General features: G+C 44.9%; 1 protein-coding gene and 1 non-coding gene across 3 annotated transcripts in view; one reads left to right on the forward strand and one right to left on the reverse strand.

The window, feature by feature from the left end:
* The window catches only part of STK32C (serine/threonine kinase 32C), a 277510-nt gene that overhangs the window by 164428 nt on the left and 98817 nt on the right, over positions 1-14265 (reverse strand). The gene's annotated exons all lie outside the window — the stretch shown is intronic.
* Positions 7695-7832, forward strand: LOC119926249. Its single transcript, XR_005450138.1, has one exon. It is a non-coding gene; the product is annotated as a small nucleolar RNA SNORA7 (small nucleolar RNA).

A 14265-nucleotide genomic window follows, 5' to 3' on the forward strand; every position in this document is an offset into this window, starting at 1 on the left:
TCAAATCCCCATTTTGCAGATGAGGTAATTGTTGGCCTGGAGAAGTCAAGTGACTTTTCCAAGGTCACACAGCAGGCAAGTGGAGGAGCCAGGATTAGAACCCAGACCCTCTGACTTCCAGGCCAGGACTCTTTCCACTAGGCCATGCTGCTTGTCGAGATCCTGAGAAAATCCGACATATTTAAGCCCAACCCGATTCATCTGACTTCCATCCACCTCCTCAGTGAGCTATGAGGAACTGCAAAACATGAAGGATTGAAAATGTCTTGGTCATCACCATTCATTCATTCAATCATATTTATTGAGCACTTATTGTGTGCAGAGCACTGTACTAAGCGCTTGGGAAGTACAAGTTGGCAACATATACAGACGGTCCCTACCCAACAGCGGGCTCACAGTCTAGAAGAGCAAACTCAAATGCCGTTGTCTCTATCCACAACTCATTTATTTTTAACCCAGTCCAAAGATGTGTTTTCCTGAAATACCACATTTTAATATCAATTTTTAAAAACGGTAAAGATAAAAATTTAAAAGTGCTTTATTTATAGTAGCATGGGTTTTTAATGAGCATCCGCTGGGTACTGGGTCCTATACTAGATACTTGAGAAGCAGCGTGGCTTAGTGGATAGACCCCGGGCGTGGGAGTCAGAAGGACCTGGGTTCTAATCCTGGCTCTGCCCCTTGTCTGCTGTGTGACCTTGGGCAAGTCACTTAACTTCTCTGGGGCTCAGCTCCCTCATCTGTAAAATGGGAATTAAGAGTGTCCCCATGTGGGACAGGGTCTGAGTCCAACCTGAATAACCTGCATCTATCCCAGGGCTCAGAGCAGTGTTCAGCACATAGTAAGTGCTTAACAAGTACCATAATTATTATTATTATTTTTGAGATGTACAAAATAAGAAAATGACCCATTCCCTGACCACAAGGAGTTTACACCCTAAGCTCCTCTCCAACAGCAGCACTTTCCCCAACACAGGAGGTAAGGAAATTGCCACTTTTTTTGTTTTGGAAACTTTCCTTGGACTGATTACAATTCGATGCCCCATTCCTGTAGCCTGAAACTCCCTCCCCTCTTCATTCATTTAATCATATTGAGTGCTTCTGTGTGGAGAGCACTGTACTAAGCACTTCATATGCCCCAGACCACCACTCAGAACATCTTCAAAGCCACGTTGAGGTCATATCTCCACCAGAGGCCTTCTTCAACTAAGCCCTCCTTTTCCCTACACCCTCATCCTCCTGGGTCACCTATCCAGTTGGATCTGTCCCCTTTTAGCACTTGAGGTTCACCCCCCACCCTCACCTCCACCACCCTTATGTCCATATCCACAATTTATTTTAATATCTGTCTCCCCCTCTAGATTGTAAACTCCTTATGGGCAGGGAACGTGTCTGTCAAATCTGTTCATTCATACATTTAATTCAATCATTAATTTAATTCAATTTTGTTCTGACGACTTGACACCTGTCCACATGTTTTGTTTTGTTTTGTTGTCTGTCTCCCCCTTCTAGACTGTGAGCCCGTTGTTGGGTAGGGACTGTCTACTGTATGTTGCCAACTTGTACTTCCCAAGCACAGTAAGTGCTCAATAAATACGATTGAATGAATGAATGAATCGTATTTATTTAGAGCTTACTGTGTGCGGAGCACTGTACTAAGTGCTTGGGAGAATGCAATACAACAATAAACAGACATGTCCGTGGATTTGTACTCTCCCAAGCAATTAGTGCAGTGCTCTGTACACAGGAAGCATTCAATAAATACCAACGATTCATTGATTGAACCCAGTTACAACTATCACTACTAGTTCATTCAATTGTATTTATTGAGCGCTTACTGTGTGCAGAGCACTGTACTAAGTGCTTGGGAAGTACAAGTTGGCAACATATTGGAAGTCAATTACTAGTACTACTACTTCTACTAAGACTAGTGTTTCTAATAATGATACTGTTACTACTACTTTTACTTCAGCTTGGCTTAGTGGCAAGAGCCTGGGCTTGGGAGTTGGAGGTCAAGGGTTCTAATCCCGGCTCTGCTACTTATCAGCTGCGTGACTTTGCTCAAGTCACTTCACTTCTCTGTGCCTCAGTTACCTCATCTTTAACTGGGGATTAAGACTGTGAGCCCCACGTGGGATGACCTGCTTACTTTGTAGCTACCCCAGCACTTAAAACAGTGCTTGCCACATAGTAAGCGCTTAACAAATACCATAATTATTATTATATTATTCTCTGTGCCTCAGCTACCTCAACTGTAAAATATATTTTAAGACTGTGAGCCCCATATGGGACAACCCGATTACCTAGTATCTACCCCAGCATTTAGAATAATGCTTGACAGATAGTAAGCGCTTAATAAATACCGTCATTATTATTAATATTATCATTATTACTAGGGAAGCAGCATAGCCTAGTGGATAGAGCATGGTGTGGTAAATCAGAAGGAAGTGGGTTGTAATCATGGCTCTGCCACTTGTCTGTTGAATGATCTTGGGCCAGTCACTGCACTTCTCTGTGCCTCAATCACCTCATCTGTAAAATTCATTCAACTGTATTTACTGAGTGATTACTGTATGCAGAGTACTGTACTAAGAGCTTGGGAAAGTACAATACTGCAATAAAGAGAGATAATCCCTGCCCACAATGAGTTCACAGTCTTGGGGCTGTTGGAGACAGACATCAATGCAAATGAACAGGCATCAATGCAAATAAATAGAATGACAGGTCTATACATAAGTGGTGTGAGGCTGGGAGAGGGGAGAAGAGCAAAGGGAGCAAGTCAGGTGCAGGAGGAAGGGGGAGATGAGAAAAAATGGAGCTTAGAATGGGAAGGCCTCTTGGAGGAGATGGGCCTTCTGTAAGGCTTTGAAGAGGGGGAGAATCATTGTGTGGCAGATTTGAGGAAGGATGGCATTCCAGGCCAGAGGCAGGATGTGGGCCAGGGGTTGGCAGTGAGACAGGTGAGATAGAGGCACAGGTGAGAAGGTTAGCACCAGAGGAGCGAAGTGTGCGGGCTGGACTGTAGGAGAGAAACTGGGGGATTAAGACTGTGAGTCCCATGTGGAATGGGGACTGTGTCAACCAGATTATCTTGTATCTACCAGGGCTCAGAATCATGCTTGACACATAGTAAGCACTTAACAAATACGATTATTATTACTAAGGCTACGACTTCTGCATAGTCATTCAGCGTGAATAAGAGAAGAGAGAATAAGAGAATAAGAGAAGCAGCGTGGGTCAGTGGAAAGAGCACGGATTTTGGAGTCAGAGGGCATGGGTTCAAATCCCGGCTCCTCCAACTGTCAGCTGTGTGACTTTGGGCAAGTCACTTCACTTCTCTGAGCCTGTTACCTCATCTGTAAAATGGGGATGAAGACTGTGAGCCCCCCGTGGGACAACCTGATCACCTTGTAACTTCCCCAGTGCTTAGAATGGTGCTTTGCACATAGTAAGTGCTTAATAAATGCTATTATTATAGAGAAGCAGCATGGCTCAGTGGAAAAGAGCATGGGCTTTGGAGTCAGAGGTCATGGGTTCAAACCCCAGCTCTGCCAATTGTCAGCTGTGTGACTTTGGGCAAGTCACTTCACTTCTCTGTGCCTCAGTTACCTCATCTGTAAAATGGTGACTAAGACTGTGAGCCCCACGTGGGACAACCTGATCACCTTGTAACCTCCCCAGTGCTTAGAACAGTGCTTTGCACATAGTAAGCGCTTAATAAATGCCATTATTATTATTATTATTATTCAATTATATTTATTGAGCACATACTGTGTGCAGAGCACTGTACTAAGAGCTTGGGAAGTACAAGTCGGAAACATATAGAGACGGTCCCTACCCAACAACGGGCTCACAGTCTAGAAGGGGGAGACAGACAACAAAACAAAACATGTAGACAGGTGTCAAAACCATCACAATATATAGAAGTTACCAATGATGGTGAACTTCACAAGAGTGTGTGTGTGTGTGTGTGTGTGTGTGTGTGTGTGTGTGTGTGTGTGTGTGTGTGGCAATGTGGTTTCCACAGTCACGGCCACATTATAGGCATGAAAAGACTGTCCTCTACCTTGTCACGTTTCGTGTTTGTAGAGACTGACACCATTTTCTTTTTCCCCCCTCTGTCTCCTTTTTCTTGTGATGCTTTTGGTCAAAGATAACCACTTCTTTCTAGATAGGATGCACCATGCTGGTCCATTCTCAGCAGCATCTCCCAGTTTTCAGCTGGGATATCACATTGCCCAAACCTTGATTTACTGAGTCCTCAAAATGTTCCTCTGACCTCCTTGCACTCAGGATTTCAGTTCTCCCTAAAGTAGCTGTTTGGGCCTTTTGCCGTTCAATCTCTTCACGAATCCCACCCAACACCACTATGCTAAATTGAGTATAGCTTCCACTATGACTATTCATTCATTCATCCAATTCAATCATATTTATTGAGTGCTTACTGTGTTCAGGGCACTGTATTAAGTGCTTGTTAAGCACAATTCAGCAATAAGGAGAGACAATCCCTGCCCTCACTGAGCTTCCAGTCTAGAAGGGGGAAGACAGACATCAAAACTACTACTGTTATTACTACCACTGCTACTACTATTCCTCCTCCTACTACTAATACTACATTTATGCTACAATTATTACTCTGACATTTGACTGTACTTCAAAATTTCAAGTCAATGATAGAAGCTCTCAAATATTTTTAACTATGAATTCTAGCATTAAGTACTTATCATGGGTCAAGTGGTGAAGGAGTCACAAAAGAGTCAGAATGGACACAGTCTCTGTCCCACAGTCTCTGTCTCTCAGTGTCAGAGAAAATGTGTGGCAAGTTTCATATCCTTCTTTCACAGGATTTAAGTGATTTACCCAAAATCACACAGCAGATTGGGGTCAGAGCTAAAATGAGAAAAACTAGAGAATCAGCATGGTGTGGTGGACAGAACACGGGCCTGGGAGTTGGAAGGTCATGGGTTATAATCTCAGCTCTACCACTTGTCTGCTGTGACCTTGGGCAAGTCACTTAACTTCTCTGTGCCTCAGTTGCTTCATCTGTAAAATGGGGATTGAGACTGTGAGTCCCATGTGGGACAGAGACTGTGTCCAACCTGATTTACAGTATATAGTAAGAGTTTAACAAATACAACGATTATTATTATTTTTTTCAAAAAGTTCAGTCCATGTCTCCCCACCTCCTCGAGAACCTCCAGTGGTTGCCCATCCACTTCGGCATCAAACAGAAACTCCTCATCATGGGTTACAAAGTACTCTGAAACCAGTTAACGCCCCTCCTAACTGAAGGGACATGGACTGAACTTTTTTTAAAATAATAATTGTTGCATTTGTTAAATTCTTACTCTGTACCATTCATTCATTCAGTCGTATTTATTGAGTGCTTACTGTGTAAGAGCACTGTACTAAGCACTTGGAAAGTACAATTCAGCAACATATGGAAACAGTCCCTACCTAACAATGGGCCAGGCACTGTAATAAATGCTGGGGTGAATACAAGTAAATTACGGTGGACACAGTCCCTGTCCCACGTAGGGCTCACAGTCTCAATCCCCATTTTACAGATGAAGTAACTGAGGCCCAGAGAATTTAAGTGACTTGCCCAAGGTCACACAGCAGACACGTGGCAGAGCTGGGAATAGAACCCAGGTCCTTCTGACTCCCAGGCCTGGGCTTTATCCACTAAACCACACTGCTTCATGATACTTTCTCCATGCAAACCAGATGCCCAGTTCAACCCAGTGTGCCAGTCAAGCGACGTGCCAGAGATGCAGCGTGGTCTAGTGGATACAGCGCAGTCCTGGGAGTCAAAGGACCTGGGTTCTAATTCTGGCTCCATCACTTGATTGATGGCACTGGGAGACATAAATTGCAGGAACTAGAGGTAGGGGAAGTAATGGAGCATAAAGAGAGGGACGTTAGGTTCAGTGGGGTTGTATGGGGAGGGTCTCCTAAGTGGTTAGGGGGTGAGGATTCATTGCATGGGTCCAACAGCAGGAAGGGAAATAGCATGGGAAGATGAGCGGTTAGTCAGGGAAGCTTTCCTGTTAAATAATATTCATTCATTCAATTGCATTTATTGAATGCTTACTGTGTGCAGAACACTGTACAAAATGAGACAACTCCTACCCAACAAGGGGCTCACAGTTTAGAAGACTATAATCATTGTCATTATGGTAATCTGTAAGTGTTTACTATATGACAAGCACTGTTCTAAGTGCTGAGGTAGATACAAAGTCCCTGTCCCACAGGAAACTCATAGTCTAAGTAGGAGGGAGAACAGGCATTGAAATCTGCTGAGGAAACTGACACATAGAGACATTAAGTGACTTGCCCAAGGTCATAAAGGAGGGAAATGGCAAAGTCGGAATTAGAACCCAAGTCCTCTCACTTCCAGGTAGGAGTTCTTTCCACAAGGCATGCAGCATGGCAAACTGGGTAGAGAATGGGCCTGGGTGTCAGAAGGTCTAGGTTCCAATCCCATCTCTGCTACTTGTCTACCGTGTGACCTTGGGCAAGTCACTTCACTTTTCTGTGCCTCAGTTACCTCACCTCTAAAATGGGGATTGAGACCATGAGCCCCACGGACACATCCGACCCGATTTGCTTGTAACCACCTCAATGCTTATTAAACACAGTGAATGCTTAACAAAAACCACAATTATTATTATTACTATTCCTTCTACTTACTCCATTGTATTCTCAGAGCCCTGAGTCCAATGCACTGCATTCAGCAGGCTCCAATCAATACCAATGTATAATTGCATGACTGATTTCTCACCTAAGCCTTTTGGGACTTTCTCTGCCTCTTATCTGCTAAGGGACCTTGGGCGAGTCACTTAATTAAAAGTGTGAGCCCTACATGGGACAGGGATTGTGTCCGAACTGATTAAATTGTATTTACCCAGTGTTTACAACAGTGTTTGGCACACAGTAAGCACTTAATGAGTGCCATTATTATTATAGCTCTGTGCCTTGGTTTCCTTCTGTGTAAAATGGAGATTCAGTCCCTGTTCTACCTCCTGTTTAGACTGTGATTCCCACATAGAACAGAGACTGTGTCTGAATATAGTAACAATAATGGTGGCATTTATTAAGCGCTTACTATGTGCAAAGCACTGTTCTAAGCACTGGGGAGGTTACAAGATGATCAGGTTGTCCCACGGGGGGCTCATAGTCTTAATCCCCATTTTACAGAGCCGGTAACTGAGGCCCAGAGAAGTTAAATGACTTGCCCAAAGTCACACAGCTGACAATTGGCAGAGCCAGGATTTGAACGCATAACCTCTGACTCCAAAGCCTGGGCTCTTTCCACTGAGCCATACTGCTTCTCCAATTAACACTTATGAATATATTGTAACTGCCCCTGCTCTCGGGACATTCATCCATTCAATCGTATTTATTGAACGCTTACTGTGTGCACAGCCCCATACTAAGCAGTTGGAAAGTACAAGTCGGCAACATATAGAGACGGTCCCTACCCAACAATGGGCTCACAGTCTAGAAGCGGGGAGACAGACAACAAAACAAAACAAGTAGACAGGTTGCCACTCTAATCAAAACTCTTGATTTGTGTGAGGGTGTCATGGCTGACAATCAGTTGTCCCCTTGAGTCTACCCCTATCTCTTCCTGCTACAAAATATTCATAATTCTGGTAATTATTATTATAGTGTTTGCTAAGGACTTGTTTCCCCTCTCAGGGTCGTACCTGGAGAGTTTCCAGTCTTCTACCAGTCTCAGCTCCGGGAGGGAGAGTGAAGCAGAGGCCTGTCCATTGCATTCCTAGCTTGGCCAGTGGCTAGTGAGTGGAAGGCAATCTGCTACAAGTCAAAACTCACCCAGGCTGGGCAGCAGAAACAGGGGCAAGAGTTGAGGGTGGAGACTCAGGTTAACTGCGCGGAAGGAGGCAATGGTAAACCACTTCTGAATTTTTATCTAGAAAATTCTGTGGATCCACTACCAGAACAATGGCAGATGGAGACCCGGGGGTTCTGGGAGATATGTGTCCGTGGCGTTGCTATGGGTCGGAAATGACTCGACGGCATAAGACAAGACAAGCTTCTGCTACTTAAACCCAGATCCTCTGACTCACGGGACTGGGCTCTTTCCTCTACAGCCATTTGGCTTCTTGCACTTTGTCTCTTATCATCTTGGTGTGTTTGCACTTCTTCCTGTTCCTTCCTTTTACTTCCTGCTCACCCACAACTCTCCCATCTTCCCTTTGGCCTGGAAGTCCCTCCCCTTTTATATCCGACAGATGACCACTCTCCCTTAAAGGCCTTATTAAATAATAATAATGGTATTCGTTAAACACTTACTATTTGCCAAGCATTGTTCTAAGCACTGGAGTAGATACAAGGAAATCAGGTTGTCCCAAGTGGGGCTCACGGTTTTCATCTCTATTTTACAGATGAGGTAATTGAGGCATAGAGAAGTTAAGTGGCTTGCCCAAGGTCACACAGAAGAAAGGTGGCAGAGCTGGGATTAGAATCCACGTCCTCTGACTCCCAAGCCCGTGGTCTTTCCACTAAGCCATGATTATTCTTTAAAATCACACCTCCTCCAAGAGGCCTTCCCCAACTAAGCCCTCATCTCCGCTTCTACATCACCTAGCATTTGAATCAGTCCTCTAAAGGACTTGATATTCACCTCATCTTCTCCCGCCACAACACTATGTCCTTGTCCTTACAATCTGCCATTTCCCTTATCTGTAATTTTTTTTAATGTCTGTATCACCTTGTTGACTGTAAACAACTCTACTGCACTCTCCCAAGCACTTAGCACAGTGTTCTGCACACAGTAAGAGCTCAATAAATACCACTGATTGATCAACTGGTCAGAAACATGCCAGTCGCTTTTCCACTGAAACAGGAAACTGGAACAGAGAAGAAACTCTAGCAAGGAAATTTGGGTTTCCTTCCTTTCATCTTCTCGATTCTTCCAAAGTCCAGCTTTCAAGTCTGGTGAATCTGCATTCTGCTTTTGTTCTTTCCAGATTCTGGCACAATGAAAATTATAGATAAAGAGGATAATGTCTACTTTTCAATGTTGTTCTTGCCTCTGTGGACAAAAGGCAGCCGAGCTGGTGTAAATAGATGAACCTTCCTTGTCTCTGAAAGTGAGTCTGCATAGAAAATCCAGAGACATTATTTCTTTTTCTTTTCTTCTTTGTTCTCAAAATAGAATTCTCTCCTAACTCCTGTCCTTCAAGATACAATTCCAACCCCATCAGTACTGCTTGCATTACCTCTGTGTTTAAAAACTGAATTTAACTTCTGGCTAGGAATGTTTCCTTTCTTCATCCTTTTGTCATGAGCGATACGTCAAACAATGCAGCTTCATTTTGTTCTGAAATGTTTTTGTCAGCCTGAATATTTTTAGTCTTTTGGATAACAGATTTTTTTCTCTAATAAGGAATCCTTTTTCATTCAGAGATTATTCTGATCCCAGTACTGAATTTGACTGGCTATCTCAACCCAAAGAGGGAAACAGACAGACATAAATTATTTTGAAAAAGCAGACCAAGAGGAAGAACAAGGATATAGCAGGAGGTAGTATAAATTTGACAGAATGAAATCACTGACCAAATAACTGATGTAAAACTAAATGTACACATGTGTTCAAGTGCTGTGGTTTTGAATAAATTTCTCAGTGCTAAGAATGGCTATTGGGTCACATGAGTGGGGTTATGAAGAGCATGGGCCTGGGAGTCAGAAGGTCATGAGTTCTAATCCCGGCTCCGCCACGTGTCAGCTGTGTGACCTTGTGCAAGTCATTTCACTTCTCTGAGCCTCAGTTACCTCATCTGTAAAATGAGGATTAAGACAGTGAGCCCCATGTGGGACAACCTGACTACCTTGTACCTACCCCAGCGATTAGAACAGTGCCCGGCACATAGTAAGCACTTAACAAATACCATCATTATTATTATTATTATTGTCATTATGTAAAGTCATCAGAGAAGTGGCATGATTTAGTGGATAGAGCACGGGCCTGGGATTAAGAAGGTCATGGGTTCTAATCCCGGGGCCACCAGTTGTCTGCTCTGTGATCTTGGGCAAGTCACTTCACTTCTCTGGGCCTCAGTTCCCTCATCTGTAAAAGGGGAGATTAAGACTGTGAGTCCCTTGTGGGACAAGGACCCTGTCGAACCTGATTTGATTGTATCCCCTCCAGCTCTTAGTACAGTGCCTGGCACATAGTAAGCGCTGAACACCACAATTTTATTATCAGGGAAGGCTTCCTGGAGGAGGAGGAGGAGGAGGGCTTTGAAGATGGGGAGCACTGTAGTGTGGCAGATTTGGAAGTGGGGAGAGAGTTCCAGGCTGGAAAACGATGTGAATGAGGAGTTGGAGTGGAGTCAAGAGTGGGGTGTGTTTATTAGAGGATCTTTTAAGGGGCAATCATCCCTTTCCCCCAATCATTTATTCAATTTTATTTACTGAGTGCTTACTGTGTGCAGAGCACTGTACTAAGCACTTGGGAAGTACAAATCGGCAACACAAAGGGATGGTCCCTACCCAACAACGGGCTCACAGTCTAGAAGGGAGAGACAGACAACAAAACAAGTAGACAGGTGTCAATATCTTCAGAATAAATAGAATTAGAGCTACATACACATCATTAATAAAATAAATATAGTAAATATGTACAAATAAAATGGAGTAATAAATATGTACAAATATATACAAGTGCTGTGGGGAGGGGAAGGAGGTAGGGCAGAGGAAGGGAGGGGGGCGATGGGGAGGGGAGGAGGAGAGGAAAAGTCGGGGGGCTTAGTCTGGGAAGGCCTCCTGGAGGAGGTGAGCTCTCAGTAGGACTTTGAAGGGAGGAAGACAGCTAGTTTGGCGGATTTGTGGAGGGAGGGCATTCCAGGCCAGAGGTAGGACATGGGCTGGGGGTAGACGATGGGATGGGCGAAAATGAGGCCCAGTGAGGAGGCTAGTGACACCAGAGGAGTGGAGTATGCGGGCTGGGAGGGAGAAAGAGAGAAGGGAGGTGAGGTAGGAGGGGGCAAGGGGATGGAGAGCCTTGAAACTAAGAGAGAGGAGTTTTTGCTTGATTCCAAGGCTGACAAGCAACCACTGGAGATTTTTGAGGAGGGGGGGGTGACACGCCCAGAGTGTTTCTGTACAAAGATAATCCGGGCAGCAGAGTGAAGTATAGACTGAAGCAGGGAGAGACAGAAGGATGGGAGACCAGAAAGGAGGCTGTTGCAATAATCCAGTTGGGATACAATGAGAGATTGAGCTATCAAGGTAGTGGTTTGGATGGAGAGGTAAGGGCAGATCTTGGCTATGTTGCGGAGGTGAGACCAGCAGGTTTTGGTGACGGATTGGATGTGTGGGGTGAATGAGAGCAGAGTCGAGGATGACACCAAGTTTGCGGGCTTGTGAGATGGGAAGGATGGTAGTTCCCTCCACAGTGACAGGAAAGTCAGGGAGAGGGCAGGGTTTGGGGGAGAAGATAAGGAGCTCAGTCTTGTACATGTTGAGTTTTAGATGGCAGGCAGACATTCAGATGGAGATGTCCTGAAGGCAGGAGATAAGAGCCTGGAGGGAGGGAGAGAGAGCAGGGGTGGAGATGTAGATTTGGGTGTCCTCAGTGTAGAGATGATAATTGAAGCCATGGGAGCAAATGAGTTCACCAAGGGAGTGAGTGTAGATAGAGAACAGAAGGGGACCAAGAACTGATCCCTGAGGAATCCCTACAGTAAGAGGATGGGAGGGGGAGGAGGAGCCCGCAAAGGAGACTGAGAATGAATGGACTGTAATTTCCCACTGTCTGCCCTCTCTTAGGTGACTCCCTGCCTCCCTCCTCCCTGCCATAAACAACCAGAAATCTGTTGGCATGGGAGCCCAGGGGTTCTCCCTTGGCTTTCCTCTTTCAGGAGCAGTAATAATAATAATAATTGTGATAATAATGGTATTTATTAAGCACTATGTGCCAGACTATGTGTTCACTATTTGTTGGAGTGTATACAAGCAAATCCAGATGAACACAGTCCCTTGTCCCTCGTGGGGCTCACAGTCTCAATCCCCATTTTGCAGATGAGATAACCGAGGTCCAAGGTCACACAACAGCCCAGTGGTGGAGTCAGGATTAGAACCCATTACCTTCTGACTCCCGGGGCCAATGCTCTATCCACTGCACCATGCTGCTTCTCAATAAGTGCCCTAGTTAAGTGATAAAGAGAAGAAAGACTCGTGTTCTTTGTAGTAATCATAATAGCTGTACTTGTTGAGCATTTACTATATGTCAGGCACTCTTTTTCCTCTCCATTGCCCCCCTCCCTGCCCTACCTCCTTCCCCTCCCCACAGCACTTGTATATATTTGTATATATTTATTACTTTATTTAATTTACTTGTACATATTTACTATGCTATTTATGTTACTAATGATGTGCATATAGCTATAATTATATTTATTCTGATGGTTTTGACACCTGTCTACATGTTTTGTTTTGTTGTCTGTCTCCCCCTTCTAGACTGTGAGCCCGTTATTGGGTAGGGACCGTCTCTATATGTTGCTGACTTGTACTTCCAAAGCGCTTAGTACAGTGCTCTGCACACAGTAAGCGCTCAATAAATATGATTGAATGAATGAATGTCCCAAGAGCAGGCACAGTTACAATATAGTCAGACACAGTCTCTGTCCTATATGGAAATCACAGTCTAAATAGGAGGGAGAACAGGGACTGAATCTCCGTTTTACAGAGGAGAAAACTGAGGCACAGAGCTATAATAATAATGGTGCTTGTTAAGTGCTTACTATGTGCCAAACACTGTTCTAAGCACTGGGTAAACCAATTTAATCAGGTCAGACACAGTCCCTGTCCCACGTCGGGCTCACACTCTCAAGTGACTCACCCAAGGTCCCATAACAGATAAGAGGCGGAGCCAGGATTAGAACCTAAGTCCCCTGGTTTCCACCCTCAAGTTTCTTCATATTGCTTGATCAAGTTTGGTCGTACTGTTTCTGTTTCTCCTTGCTTTCTGGCCTTTGGAAATCAACGGTCAGTGTACCACGTGGGAGAATTTTCCATCCAGGCCTCGTGATCGGCCTGAAGGAGCACAGAAGGACATGCCAAGGTACTCTCAGCCAGTGGCTGGGGTGGTCACAGTCACCGCCGCGTCCTCCCAGGCCCACATCGGCCAGCTGTTTGTCAGGATTCCCGCCAGACCTGGCCACCCACCACAATGCCCTAGGTGGTTCTTCCACCCAAAATCCTCAGCCCAGATGGCCCAGCCCCACCAGGAAGAGGCAGGACTTGAACCCTGCTCTCTCAACTCCCTGGCCTGCGCTCTCTCCACAATCTCCACAATGATCGATTCTGACACCTGAGATTTGTGTAGCTGATTTCTTTTTATTCCCAAAAGGTTCTCGCATCATCCACTAGTTCATTTCATCCTCACAGTGCAGAGATGATTGTCACAGTTCTCTGTTTGCAAAGGCACAGAGGGTTCCAGGATCTATCCTCAGTGAGGAAAAGGTCACAGTCGAGAGTTCATTCATTCATTCAATCATATTTATTGAGCGCTTACTGTGTGCAGAGCACTGTACTAAGCACTTGGAAAGTACAATTCAGCAACATATAGTGACAATCCCTACCCAACAATGGGCTCACACTCAAGAAGCAGGGAGACAGACAACAAAAAAAAGTAAACAGGCATCAATAGCATCATTATAAAATAAATAGAATTACAGATACATATACATATCATTAATAAAATAAATAGAATAATAAATATGTACATACATACACAAGTGCTATGGGGCAGGGAGGACGGTAGACCAGAGGGAGGGAGTCAGGGTGATGGGGAGGGGAGGAGGAGCAGAGGGAAAGGGGAGGTCAGTTTGGGAAGGCCTCCTGGAGGAGGTGAACACTCAGTATGGCTTTGAAGGGGAGAAGTGAGCTAGTTTGGCAGATGTGAGGAGGAAGGGCATTCCAGGCCAGAGATAGGACGTGGGCCGGGGGTTGATGGCGAGACAGGGGAGAATGAGGCCCAGTGAGGAGGTTGGTGGTGGTATCGGAGGAGCGGAGTGTGTGAGCCGGGATGGAGAAGGAGAGAAGAGAGGTGAGGTAAGAAGGGGGCAAGGGGATGGACAGCTTTTGAAGCCAATAGTGAGGAATTTTAGTTCACTGAGCCCCTGCTGCATTTCCCCGATGTTGGTGGTTCACATGCATCTTGACTCGCTACTTTTTTATTCATCTATTTATCCATCTAACCCCTCTTACTCTTGCTATTTACTGGTTATA

Source organism: Tachyglossus aculeatus, chromosome 3, assembly GCF_015852505.1.
Source record: "Tachyglossus aculeatus isolate mTacAcu1 chromosome 3, mTacAcu1.pri, whole genome shotgun sequence".
NCBI lineage: Eukaryota > Metazoa > Chordata > Mammalia > Monotremata > Tachyglossidae > Tachyglossus > Tachyglossus aculeatus.